We start from the raw sequence: 12,594 nt of genomic DNA on the forward strand, positions 1-12,594 counted from the left end.
GATGATTCTTTGCTGTGGAGCATGTCCTTCACATTGCAGGATGCTGAGCAGCATCCCTGGCCTCCCCTTGCTAGACGCCAGGAGTATCCCTCTCTCCCTTGAATTGTGGCAATCAAAAACGTCTCCAGACATTCCTGATGCCTGTATTTGGGCCTCTTCTATTGTCACTGCTGATTCCATGACTCTACAGTAATTACCAGTGGATTCCAGGACTCTACTATCATTACCCAGCTGGTCCTGGGAGCTCCCGGTGCAATTATCCAGCTGGTTCCTAAGACTACACCATGATTCCCTAGCTGATTCTAGTGACTTTACATCCTTCAGTGACTCTACATAATTACGGGCCAGTTCCTAGGACCCTGCCATAATTGTCTGACCTTTTACAGAAATCCAATCATAATTACCCAATTTGTTTATTTTACTTGTTAAGTAGTACGTTATTGAAGCCTCCAGTTTTTCAGTCTTTCTTCTGGGTACCAGAGATATAGATGGCACTCTGATTCTATCTTGTCCTCAAAAAGCTTATAGGCTACTGGGAGGGGAGGAGAGAAGTTGAGGCATTGCATCACCCAGAAAAATGACATAGCCAGCACAGAACTCGGTGGGAGCACAGAGGAAGAACATCAGGACCTTCATGGACAGCTGTGTAGGTTGTGAACTGCGCAACTCTGGGGTCGCCATCCCACAAACTTACTTTTCAATAGAGCCCCCTGGAAACTTGAGTGGATTCCAGGGGTCAGCCAGTTTCAGGTCTAGAGCAGGAGGAAGGAGTCCTGACTCCTGGAAGGAAGAGGAAGACTTGCTGAGGATGTGTGAAGGCTGACGGGATGATGCATTCGCTGCTATGAGGAATGGCTCATCTTTCTTGTGGAGATTCTGGAGAAAGAATCACTGATTAAGGTGTGTTCCCTATGGGGTTGTGGGGAATCAGAATTGGCCATGCCAAAATGTGCCTCTTCGGTTTGATTATCATTTTTTTAATATAGACCATACTTTTTTCCCCCCAGCTTTATTGAGATATAATTGACACACAATATTGTGTAAATTTAAGGTGTACAATGTGTTGATTTGATACAGTTATATATTTAAGAACAAAAGGCTCTAAAAGAAACTTTGATTTTTCCCCAACTGCCTAAAAGAATTTAAGATAAAAGACCTGTCCCCAGGAGGATAACTCTGGGTATCCATAGATTGTAAGGGTCCTTGCTAAGCCCATTCTTATCCACCAAACATTTGCTTTTCCATTTCCATGTGAATTGTCTTCCTCCCCTTTGAAGTCCCAAACCACTACCCCAACACCCTCCTATGTCTTTAGCTGAAAATGGTATTTAAGGTGGAAGCTTGGCCATTCTAGCAAGTTACCCAGTTTTCCTGGGTTCCCCCGTGTATACATGTTATAAAGCTTTGTTTGATTTTCTCCTGATATCTGTCTCATGTCAATTTAATTCATAGACCAGCCAGAAGGACCCAGAAGGTAGAGGAATTCTCCTCCTCCCCTATGGGGTCATTCGTGTCCCTTCCCATCTCACTTAGGGTAATTTCAGTGACTAGCAGGGCCCTATATGATCTGTTGCCTCCATCCTTACCTCTTTGAATTAACCCCCCAATTCCCCTCTCCCCACCCCCACTCTGCACGAGCAGCACTGTTCTCCCTGCGGATCTTTGAATGAGCCCCACACGCGCCCACTCCAGTCTTTTACTATCGCTGCCCCCTCTACTTGGAGCTGTGTTCCCCCAGCTGACAACTGACCAATTTCACCTGTCATTCTAATCATTGTTCAAATGCCACGTCCTCAGCTCCTTCCCTGACCTTATTAACACCTCAGCCTGTCCCGTCCCCTCAGGCATTCTGGATTCCCTGGACCTCCCCTCCACTTTCTCCTTTTGACAAATCACTCTCCTCCTTCTGGTAGACTATGAATTTACTTATGTCGGTGGAGTATAGTCTGTCTCCCTCCAGGGCAGGGATCCTTGTCTGCTTTGCTTCTTGATGGATCCCAAGATCCCCAAACAGTGCCTGGCACACAGTAGAGGATCATCAAATACTTATTGCACGAGAACATGAATTTGTCGGATGAAAAAGACATTTTGCCTTTAACCTAGACGGGAATTTCCCCACTGCAGCCACAAGAGGGAGCGCAAGACGCATGTTAAGTCTTTGCAACCCCAGGTGGGTGGTCTCTGCCCGTGATCTTCCAGGACCAGGGCCGGGTGACCCGGACCACAGGAGTCTCCACCTCCTCATTGGTACCGTGGGGATGGAAATCAGAAATGGGCTGCAGTGAAGAGCAAAGGGGACAATGTATGTGTTCGAAGGTGCCTTGAAAAGGTTACTGCACGGATGTTTCCAAACTCATCAAATGGTGTACATTACACACTTGGCGGTTTTTATATATATCACTTATACCTCAATACATCTGTTTGAAAATAAATAAAATAAACATTACATTAGGCAGCAATGAAAAGTCAATAGGCTAGCACAAGAAATGTGAACTTCCCACTATATCAACAAAATACGGAATATTAATCAAAGGAACTGACAAGGATGTCATCTCTTAAAGCAGTAACGTGCTTTAGAAAAAAATGACTGACCCTATACTTCCCTATTCGTAGAAAAAGAGTTATGCTTATAAAGTCATGCTCGTGGGGCCAGCCCGTTGGCGCAGCAGTTAGATTCACACGTGCCGCTTCAGCAGCCTGGGGTTCAGCGGTTCAGATCCCGGGTGCGGACATGGCACCGCTTGGCAAAAGCCGTGCTGTGGTAGGCGTCCCACGTATAAAATAGAGGAAGATCAGCATGGATGTTAGCTCAGGGCCAGTCTTCCTCAGCATAAAAAAAGAGGATTGGCAGCAGATGTTAGCTCAGGGCTAATCTTCCTCAAAAAAAAAAAAAAAAAAAAAAGAATAGAAAGAAAGAAATTAAAAAAAATATGATTGTTACTGTTGCTGCTGTTGTTACATTTATATTCACAAAGCAGCACTAACAGAGAATCAACATTCTTTTCAAGAACATACGGAGCCTTTCTAAAAATTGACTTATTAATTCACCACGGAGACCTCAAAATATGCCACAGATTTACTGTAATACAAACCACATTCTCTGACTACGAAAATTGTATCAGAAATCAAAAAAAGACTGGAAAAATACATTTTAAAATGAAAAAGAAATTTTCTGCATAACTTATGAATTACAGAGTAAAAATAACACAGAAGTTACAAAATATTTAGAAATGAACAGAGAGTGGTTCATATCGAAACTTGTTAGATACAATGGAAGTTAAAGTGAAATTTTTATGACCTTAGACTTTTTTGGTAAAGAAAACATGAATTTTGGGACATTAATTGCTGAGCATGCAACTTGTGGAGCTAGAAATGAAAAAAGAAGTGAAAGAAAGAGAAGGAGAGAAAGAGAGAGAGGGAGGGAGAGACAGAGAGAAAGAAAGAAAGAAAAAGGAAGGGGGAAAGAAAGAAAGAAAAAGAAAGAAAGAAAGAAAGAAAAAGAAAGAAAGAAAGAAGAAAGAAAGAGAGAAAGAGAGAAAGAGAGAAAGAAAGAAAGAAAGAAGGAAGGAAAGAAGGAAGGAAGGCAGGAAGGAAGCAGGTGGGGGAGGGAAGGAAGAAAGGGGAAAAGAAAGGAGGGAGGGAGAAAGCCAGGTGCTCAAGACATACACCAAGGTACGTTATTATGATATCTCTGGAAAGCAGAGGAAAAAGAAGAAGAAAAATACATTCACGTTGCCATGCAACCATGACCACCATCAGCATCCAGAACTCTCTTCATCTTGCAAGACTGAAACTCTGTCCCCATCAAACAACAGCTGTCCCTTCCCCTCCTGTACTCAATGGCAACCACCATTCTACTTTCTGTCTGTGAATTTGTCTTCTCTAGGTACCTCATTATAAGTGGAATCATACAGTATTTGCCCTTTTTTGGCTGGCTTATTTCCCTTAGCATAAGGTCCTCAAGCTTCATCTGTGTTGGGGCATGTATCAGAATTTCCTTCCTTTTGAAGGCTGCGTAATATTCCATTCTATGTATATGCCACATTCTGTTTATTTATTCATCTGTAGATGGACACTCCGGTTGCTTCCACTTCTTGGCCCTTGTGAACAACGCTGCTATAAAAATGAGTGTACAAATATCTATTCAAGACTCTGCTTTCAATTCTTCTGGCAATGTATTCGGAAGTGGAATTGCTGAATATGTGGCAATTCTGTGTAATCTTTTGAGGAACTGGCATACTGTTTTCCATGTCGACTGCATATTTTACATTCCTGTTCACCTGTGAACAAGTGTTGCAACTCCTCCATGTCTACACCAACAACTATTTTTTATTTTTTATAATAGGCAGTTTTTTTCCTCCCCAAAGCCCCAGTGCATAGTTGTGTATCCTAGTTGTAAGTCATTCTACTTCTTCTATATGGGATGCCGCCTCAGCATGGCTTAACGAGCAGTTCATAGGTCTACCCCCAGGATCCGAACCAGTGAACCCCAGGCTGCTGAAGCAGAGCGTGTGAATGTAACCACTCAGCCATGGCCAGCCGCTATAATACCCATCTTAATGAGTGTGAAGTGCTTTCTGTTCACTTTTTAAGACTGCTTTATTTTTATTTTATTTTATTTTTTTGAAGAAGATTAGCCCTGAGCTAACATCTGCTGCCAATCCTCCTCTTTTTGCTGAGGAAGACTGGACCTGAGCTAACATCCGTGCCCATCTTCCTCTAGTTTATATGTGGGATGCCTGCCACAGCATGGCTTGACAAGCGGTGCCATGTCTGCACCTGGGATCTGAACCAGTGAACCACAGGCCGCTGAAGCGGAACATGCAAACTTAACCGCTGTGCCACCGGCGTGGCCCCAACAGTAACAATCACGTTAATCATCAATATTTGAGCACTCACTAAGTGTCAGGCTCTGAATGAGCACTCAACATACTAACTCACTGGATGTTTACAACAGCTCTAAGAGCTAGGAACTGATGTGGGCTCGGTGACTGGAGTCGTCGAAAGAAAGATTTCTTGGACACTCAAGGTCTGGTAGTAGTGCTCTTTTATTCAGAGAATAGCTTGGGGACAGGACTCATGGGCAGTGAGAGCTGCAGTGTGTTGAGGGTTACAGCTAAATTTATAAGGCATAGGTATGTGAGTTATTTATTTACAAGACAGAGGAAAGATCATGAAAAATTGTTAAAATGGTATCAGTGTAGGTGGGGTCTGGTCATTGGGTGGTCCTATAACTTTGGATATGAATCAGATCAGATCAGGTCAGGACATCCTATGCCTCCCGGAGCATGATATAGATCGGCACGTAGGTCAGGACGCCTTGGGCTTTTTTCCCTGGGGCAGCCTTGATCCTCATCAGGAACCATTGCTTTTTTTTATGTCACAGAGGGAGAATCAGAGGCACAAAGAGGTTGATTAACTTGCCCAAAGTTACAGAGCTTGTCACCGGCAGAGCCAGGATTCAGATGTGGAAAGACAGTCTCTGGAACTGTATCAAATGACAGTGCACTATATGCTTCCTTATCTTCCTACATCCTGTATGTATCTATTCATTCACCATCATTTGAAAATATTTATTGAGATTTACTATGTGCCAGGTACTGTTCCATGTACCTGCAGGGACACAATAGAAAACGTTGCCGAAAAAAATCTACGCCCTCCTAGGGATACATTCTATGGGGAGACAGACAGTAGAGAATACTAATAAGTAAAATACATAACACAGTTAATGATACATGCTAAAGAGGGGGAAAAATGCAGCAATAAGTAACATAAAATCTGGAAGGAGTGTAGCGATTTTAGGTAGGATGGCCTAGGAAGGTCTGGGTGAGAAGGGAACGTTGGAGCAAGACTGGAGGAGGGGAAAGGGTGAACCAGGTACATTTCTGGGGGAAGAACATTCCAGTCAGAAAGAATGGCAAGTGCGAAGGCCCTGAGGCAGATGCATGCTTGGTGTGTTTTAGGCATGACAAAGATGCCAGCGCGGCCAGAGCAGAGTGGGAGAGTGGGAGGAGATGCAATGAGAACAGTAGACCAAGAGCGGGGCAGAAGATCAGAGACCTGTAAATCTGATTGAGACAGGAAGTCCTTGAATGCTTTTGAGCACAGGAGTGACACAAATTGGAGAGTGTTTTTATTATCTTATTGGAAAATTGTATTTTATTATTAGCATGCTTATTCCGTGGAATTGGACTCATACTTTGGAGAGAGATTCTCTTTTTTCTTTTTTAGTTGAGACATAATTGACATTGAACATTGTGTAGGTTTAAGGTGTACAACATACTGATATGATACATTTATGTTGCAATGCCATTGTCATTGTAGCATTAGCTAACACCTCTATAATGTCACATAAATATAATTTCTTCTTGTGGTGGGAACAGTTGAGTCTCTTCCCAAGTTTAACCTTCATAATGCAACATTGTTGTCTATATTCACTATTCTGTGCATTAGATCTCCGGGTCCTATTTGTCGACTAGTTGCAAGTTTGTAAACAGCAAGTCTCCTGTCCCCACCCTCAGCCCCTGGTAACCGCCATTCTACTCTCTATTTCTGTGAGTCTGATGTTTTTAGATTCCACATACAAGTGAGATCATACAGCATTTGTCTTTGTCTGACTTATTTCACTTAGCATAATGCCCTCAAGATCCATTCACATTGTCACAAATGTCAGGATTTCCTTCTTTCTCATGACTGAATAATGTTCTATTGTGTGTATACATATGGATATATAGGGATAAAGATATATATATATATACACACACACACGTATATATCCATATACATGGATATATATCTATACACAGATATTATATACACACAGATATATGTATATATCTATATACACAGTGTATATAGATGTATATATCTATATACACACAGATAAATAAGATGTGAGATACTCACATGTGTGTTGTATATATATAGCTCACATCTTCTTTACCCATTCATCGGTTGATGGACACTTAGGTTGTTTCCATATCTTGGTTATTGTGAATATTGCTGCAGTGATCATGGGAGTACAGATATCTCTTCAGTAATCTGCTTTTGCTTCCTTTGGTTATGCACCCAGAAGTGGCATTACTGGATCATATGATAGTTCTATTTTTAGTCTTCTGAAGAATGAGATTCTGCACTTCGTGGAAGCACCAGTGCATGTGGAAATGAAGTCAACATGTTCAGGTGAGCTGCCTTTGGTCCTGTCTCTTGGCCATTCCCTGTGTGACTACCTAGGCATCATTCTTGTGCCACCATTCTGGTGGCTGGGCAGTAGGAGCAGGTGGTGCATGTCTCAGACCTTTCCTCTCAAAGAACACAGACTGGGATCTCACTTGACAGCCTCCCCCTGGCTCTGGGGACTGCGGGTGCACTTCCTGTTCAGACTCAACTCTGACCTGAAGTTTCACTCTCAGCCCCCGTTCTAGCTGTGTGCACAGGGACTGCTTCTCCCAGTGAAGAGCTCTCCTGTTCCTCTTCTCAGTGGAGGCTTCTGCCCAAAGCCACAGTCTTATCTTATCCAATAATTTCACAGGAGTCATAAAACATTCCCTAGGAATCAGCTCCTGGCTAGCTTTTTCTGATTGCCTTTTCGTCTTTTCAGTCATTCACTGCTTCATCTTTTGTAGGATCCACCTTTTTCCTTTGACAAAGCTCTACTCTAAAGGGAACGATTTCCTAGAATGACAGCAATGTGTTGGGTAGTCGTTTTCTCTCATCTAGATCGGCCCAAACTCCGGAAACAGGCTTGGTTGGTGGTGTGGGTGGGCAGCCATCGCTAGTGCCTTGGTAGCCGTAGCTGTGTCCCCCCCCCTTATCTGCCAGCCTTGGCCCCAATTTTCAGGGGAACTGTCATGTTTAACAGGATGACCCTGCTGCTCTGTTGAGATTAGACTGAACAGGGGGAGTTTAGAAGTAAGAAGGGTGATCAGGAGGCTCCTGCCATTATCCAGGTGATGGCCGGCCATGGTTCAGACCAGGGTGGTGCTAGTGGAGGCGGTGAGAAGAGATTGGAGTTCTGCAGTCTATCCCCCTTCTCTTCCCAGCAGTGGACTCCAATTACACATATGTTTGACCTTTTTACCATGTCTCATACATGTCTCATGCCCTTTTCTGAATATTTATCCTTTAGTCTCTCTGTGCATCTGTCTGGTTATTGTCTTCTGATCCTTGTTTCAATTGATTATTTCTTTCTTCAGCTGAGTCCAATTTGCTGTTGACCTCATCTGTTGAGTTCATCCCTTCAGCAACTACAGTTTTCAATCTCAGAATTTTTATTTATTCGTTTTCACATTTTCTGGGTTTTTGTTGAAAGTCTCCATCTTGCCATTTATTTGTTTGTATGTGGCAACTATAATTATTCAGAGTCCAATGTGGTCTATTTCCATTACATATTTTTTTCCTCTGGATTCTTTGGTCTAATCTTGACTGCATGATGCTTTGCTGTTTTTGATTGCGTGCCCAAAATTTTGTGTGATATTGTCTGGGATACTTTTCCATGCAATATGGTTGTGTCCCTCCAGAGAGGATTTAGTTTTGCTTCTGGCAGGCACCCTGTCTAGGTACTAGTCACCCTCATTTAAAGCCAGCTTTTTGCCCTCTGAGGTCTTGCTAATGTCCGGTCTAATTTTATCCCAGGATTTGGCCCTTCAGGGTTCCAGCGCAAAGCCTGGGGTGTTTCTGGGGTCCTTCATCCATGATGGACCCTTCTGCTCGATGCCTCTAATTTCACATTTTGTTTAATGAGACTGCCAAAGTTCCCTTCAGCTTTTCTGTCTCTCATCAGCTGCTGTGACTTCCAGAAGCAGCAAACCCTCACTGTAAAACCGCCCCACAATGATAAATTCCCCTTGCTTGGCTTCCTTCCCCTTTAGCGTCTTGGAGCCGTAGATTCTGTCTGCTTTGGAAGCTCTCCAAGGCCCACAAACAGATGTTCTTTATTTTTTGTTCATTTTTTTTTTTTAGCAGTGGGTAGTTCAGTCTAAAACAACCTAGTCAGACAGTTCTGGGAACCAAACCTCCATTCGAATTTCTTTGGAGGCTCCTATCCATGTCTTAATATCCGTGCATTTATTTAAATACCTACCGTCACCATCCTACTCCAAGCAACTTGTCTATCTCCTGGAAGACAGGAGCTCCCTAACTGGTCAGTCCACACAGTTTTTGTTTTCTTTAATAAATACAAAACGTAAATTTATTTTATGATATTATTGCTAAATGCAATACAGCAATAGCAGGTGAGAACATAGGATCTACCCAGGTTGAAAACCAGCTCCACATCTTACGTGATGTACAATGATAATCAAATGAGTCAACCCTCTGCGCTTCAGTGTTCTCATCTATAAAATGAGTCTAATCATGGAAAAATCCTTTACAGAGCTATTGTGAGAATTAGGTAAACTATCTGTGTGGAGGACTCAGAACAATGTCTGGCACATAATAAGTGCTGAGCAAATATTAGTTTTATTGCCTCCTCTGATTCTGTCTCCATGAAGTGGTCATAACGATATATTTTAGACAAAAATCTGTTTATGCCAGGCTTATGTTTAAAAGTTTTCCCGTTATCTTAAAGATAAAATCCCAAATCTTTACTTGGCCTTTTAGAAAGCCCTACACATTCAATCCCCATTTAAGCTTCTCCTCTCTCTTTCCCCATCTCCACCTCTTCTGGAATTACCACAACTTTTTAGAACAGGCAAAATTACTTTCTGACTTGGGACTTTCATAAAAACTGTCTCTTTCGCCCAGATTCTCCCCAACTCTCCACTCCACTTTCCCATGTTGACAGATCATCAGTTCTCACAGCCCAATTTAAACTCAACATTATCAGGGTGGCCTTCTCTGAGGTCTGCACTCAGGGTCAAGTCCCTTTCTGACAAGGGATCAGAGCCGTTTTCTTCCTTAAAGCATTCACTACGTGGCAGCTATGACTTACAGTGCACCAGCATTTCATGGTTTCTCTTATACAGTGAAACATCATCACTGGATGCAACTGCCCCACCAGGCACTGTATTACCAGCCTTTCTTGCACCCAGCTGTAGACTCCTGACTAATCCTCAACGTTGGAGCAGACATGATATGTGGCACTTCAGTATTTCTTTTTTAAAGAAATGGATGTGTCATTTTCGCTCTCTCTTTCTGTCCCCCTCTCTGGTACCAGGGTACTCCAAGGTCTTAGGAGATGCTGGAGCCAAAAGTTGGAAGAATCCTGGGAGCATGAGTCACCCCATGGAGGAACTCCAGTTGCTAACCTGGGACACCCGTACTGGTGTGACCTGAGTGAGAAATAAACATTCCATTGTGATAAACTATTGATATTTTGATGTTGATTTGTTTTAAAAAATCTGGTGTTTCTACAGCTTCCATACATACATACATACACTGCAATTATATAAATTTGTGAACTATTTGATATGTCTTCCTCATTGGACTATGAGCTCACTGATTTTGTATCTTAAATATTTGGCACAGACCCAGGACCTTAATAGGTGCCCAATAAATGTATATTGGTTGAACAACAACAACAACAAAAAAGAAAATTCACCAAGTCACATTTATTAATGCTCCTTGGGAAGGTGACTTGCTTAAGGTCCCATATTCTACATGAGACAGGGCCAGTATTACAATATCATTCATGTCTGACTCCCAAGTCAGTGCTCAGAATCCCTCTCCACACCCTATGGCCAGCGTCACCAATCTGGATTTTGGTGTTTGGGTCAGAGATAATGTCCCAGTAGAGCATGAGTGTGGATGAGAAAGTGTAAGGGGAGGGGCTGGCCCAGTGGCGCAGCGGTTAAGTTCGCATGTTACGCTTCGGTGGCCCGGGGATCCCCCCTTGGGATCCCGGGTGCAGACATGGCATTGCTTGGCAAGCCATGCTGTGGTAGGCGTCCCACATATAAAGTAGAGGAAGATGGGCATGGATGTTAGCTCAGGGCCAGGCTTCCTCAGCAAAAAGAGGTGGATTGGCAGTAGTTACCTCAGGGCTAAGCTTCACTAAAAATAAAAAAACGAAAGTGTAAGAGGGACAGTCCCTTCTTGTACCCCTAGTCAAGCGGAGGACCAACTAGACCTTGTGAAGGGTGTTTCGGTAACACAGTTGGTACGAAAACCACAAAGTGGTTGGGACTATGTCTCTGAATGCCACATTCTGTACATCTCTCTGTTTGCAGGCCTGGGGCTGGAGTAGGCAGCATGGTGCCTGTCATATCTGCTATTGGATATCCCTTGGCGAGTCCTGACATGGTGGAAGGGGACCTCTGGGCTGGGGGCCCAGGATGCTGGGAAGCCAGGTCTCTCCCTGGACCCGAGTCTTGGTTGGATTGATGCTATGGGACCTTAGTAATTCAAAGGAGAGCAGAGACTATGAAAGGAAGGCAGAGTTTAGACTCCAAAAGCACCTCAAAAATAATCCCATTAGTCCAGCCCTTCCTTACTCAACTTCAGCTTTCTGGAGGGAGTTGATTGTCTTGATCCAGGAAGATAGACCTTTGCATATTAGGGGAAAGACTTATCCTCCTGTGTCTAGATCTTGTGGCTCAGACTCAGCTCTAGAAGATAAATCTAGGTTTAAAATGCTCCATGCTTCTCTCAGAATCCATACTTAATTAAGCCTCTAAGCTCCTGGTTCAAGCCTGGGACGAGGAAGTCTGGTACTCATGTGCATTTCTTTCCCCTACTTATGTCACAATGGTAGTTAAATAATTTATAATTAGCTGTTGGGTTCTTTTGCCTCATTGCACTGGGAGCTCTGTTGAGGGCAAGGACTGTTTCTGTTTTGTTCACTCCTGTATCTCAAACACCAAGCACATGACAGGCAAGTGATAAATATTTCTTGGTTGGCTTCTGAAGAAAAGGAATTCACAAACTGACATTTTTGAAGTCTATAGGGGAAGCAACTTAGCTCAGGGTGCTGAGGCTGTGGAAGACAGGATCAGAGAAGGCATTCCCTCTGTCTGACCTCCCAGCCGGTGCACTGCACCTCTTTTGACATCTTAACCAAATTTCCTCTATACGCTGATTAGAGTGGTCAAAATCCAGGAAGCTGACAACACCAAAGGCTGGTGAGGATGTGGGGCAGCAGGAACTCTCACTCATTGTTGGCGGGAATGCAAAATGGCGCAGACCATTTGGGAGACAATTTGGTGGTTTCTTACAAAGCTAAACACAATCTTACCATATGACCTAGCAATTTAGTTTTTACCCAAAGGAATTGAAAACTTATGCTCACACAAAAAGACCTGCACTTGAATATTTGTAGCAGATTTATTCATAATTGCCAAAAACTTGGAAGCAACTGAGATGTCTCTCAGTAAGGGAATGGATAAATAAAATGTTGTCTATCCAGACAATGGAATATTCTTTGATGCTAAAAAGGAATGAGCTAATAAGCCATGAAAATACGTGGAGGAAAGTTAAATGCATGTTACCAAGGGAAAGAAGCCAACATGAAAAGGCTACATACTGTATGATTCCAGCTCTGACATTCTGGAGAAGGCAACACTATGGAGACAGTAGAAAGATCTGTGGTTGACAGGGGCTAGTGGGGAGGGAGGGAAGACTAGGCAGAGAACAGAGGATGTTTAGGCAGTGAAACTA

The 12,594-nt window shown here is 43.1% G+C and overlaps 1 long non-coding RNA gene across 1 annotated transcript; it reads left to right on the forward strand.

Moving 5' to 3' along the window:
* Positions 1 to 4,891: 4,891 nt before the first annotated feature.
* LOC139073709 (uncharacterized) lies at positions 4,892 to 10,304 on the forward strand. Its single transcript, XR_011522691.1, has 4 exons — positions 4,892 to 5,029; positions 5,387 to 5,537; positions 7,073 to 7,182; positions 10,157 to 10,304. It is a non-coding gene; the product is annotated as an uncharacterized lncRNA (long non-coding RNA).
* The last annotated feature ends 2,290 nt before the right edge of the window (positions 10,305 to 12,594 follow it).

The sequence above is a fragment of the Equus przewalskii genome, chromosome 9 (genome assembly GCF_037783145.1).
Source record: "Equus przewalskii isolate Varuska chromosome 9, EquPr2, whole genome shotgun sequence".
Taxonomy (NCBI): Eukaryota; Metazoa; Chordata; class Mammalia; order Perissodactyla; family Equidae; genus Equus; species Equus przewalskii.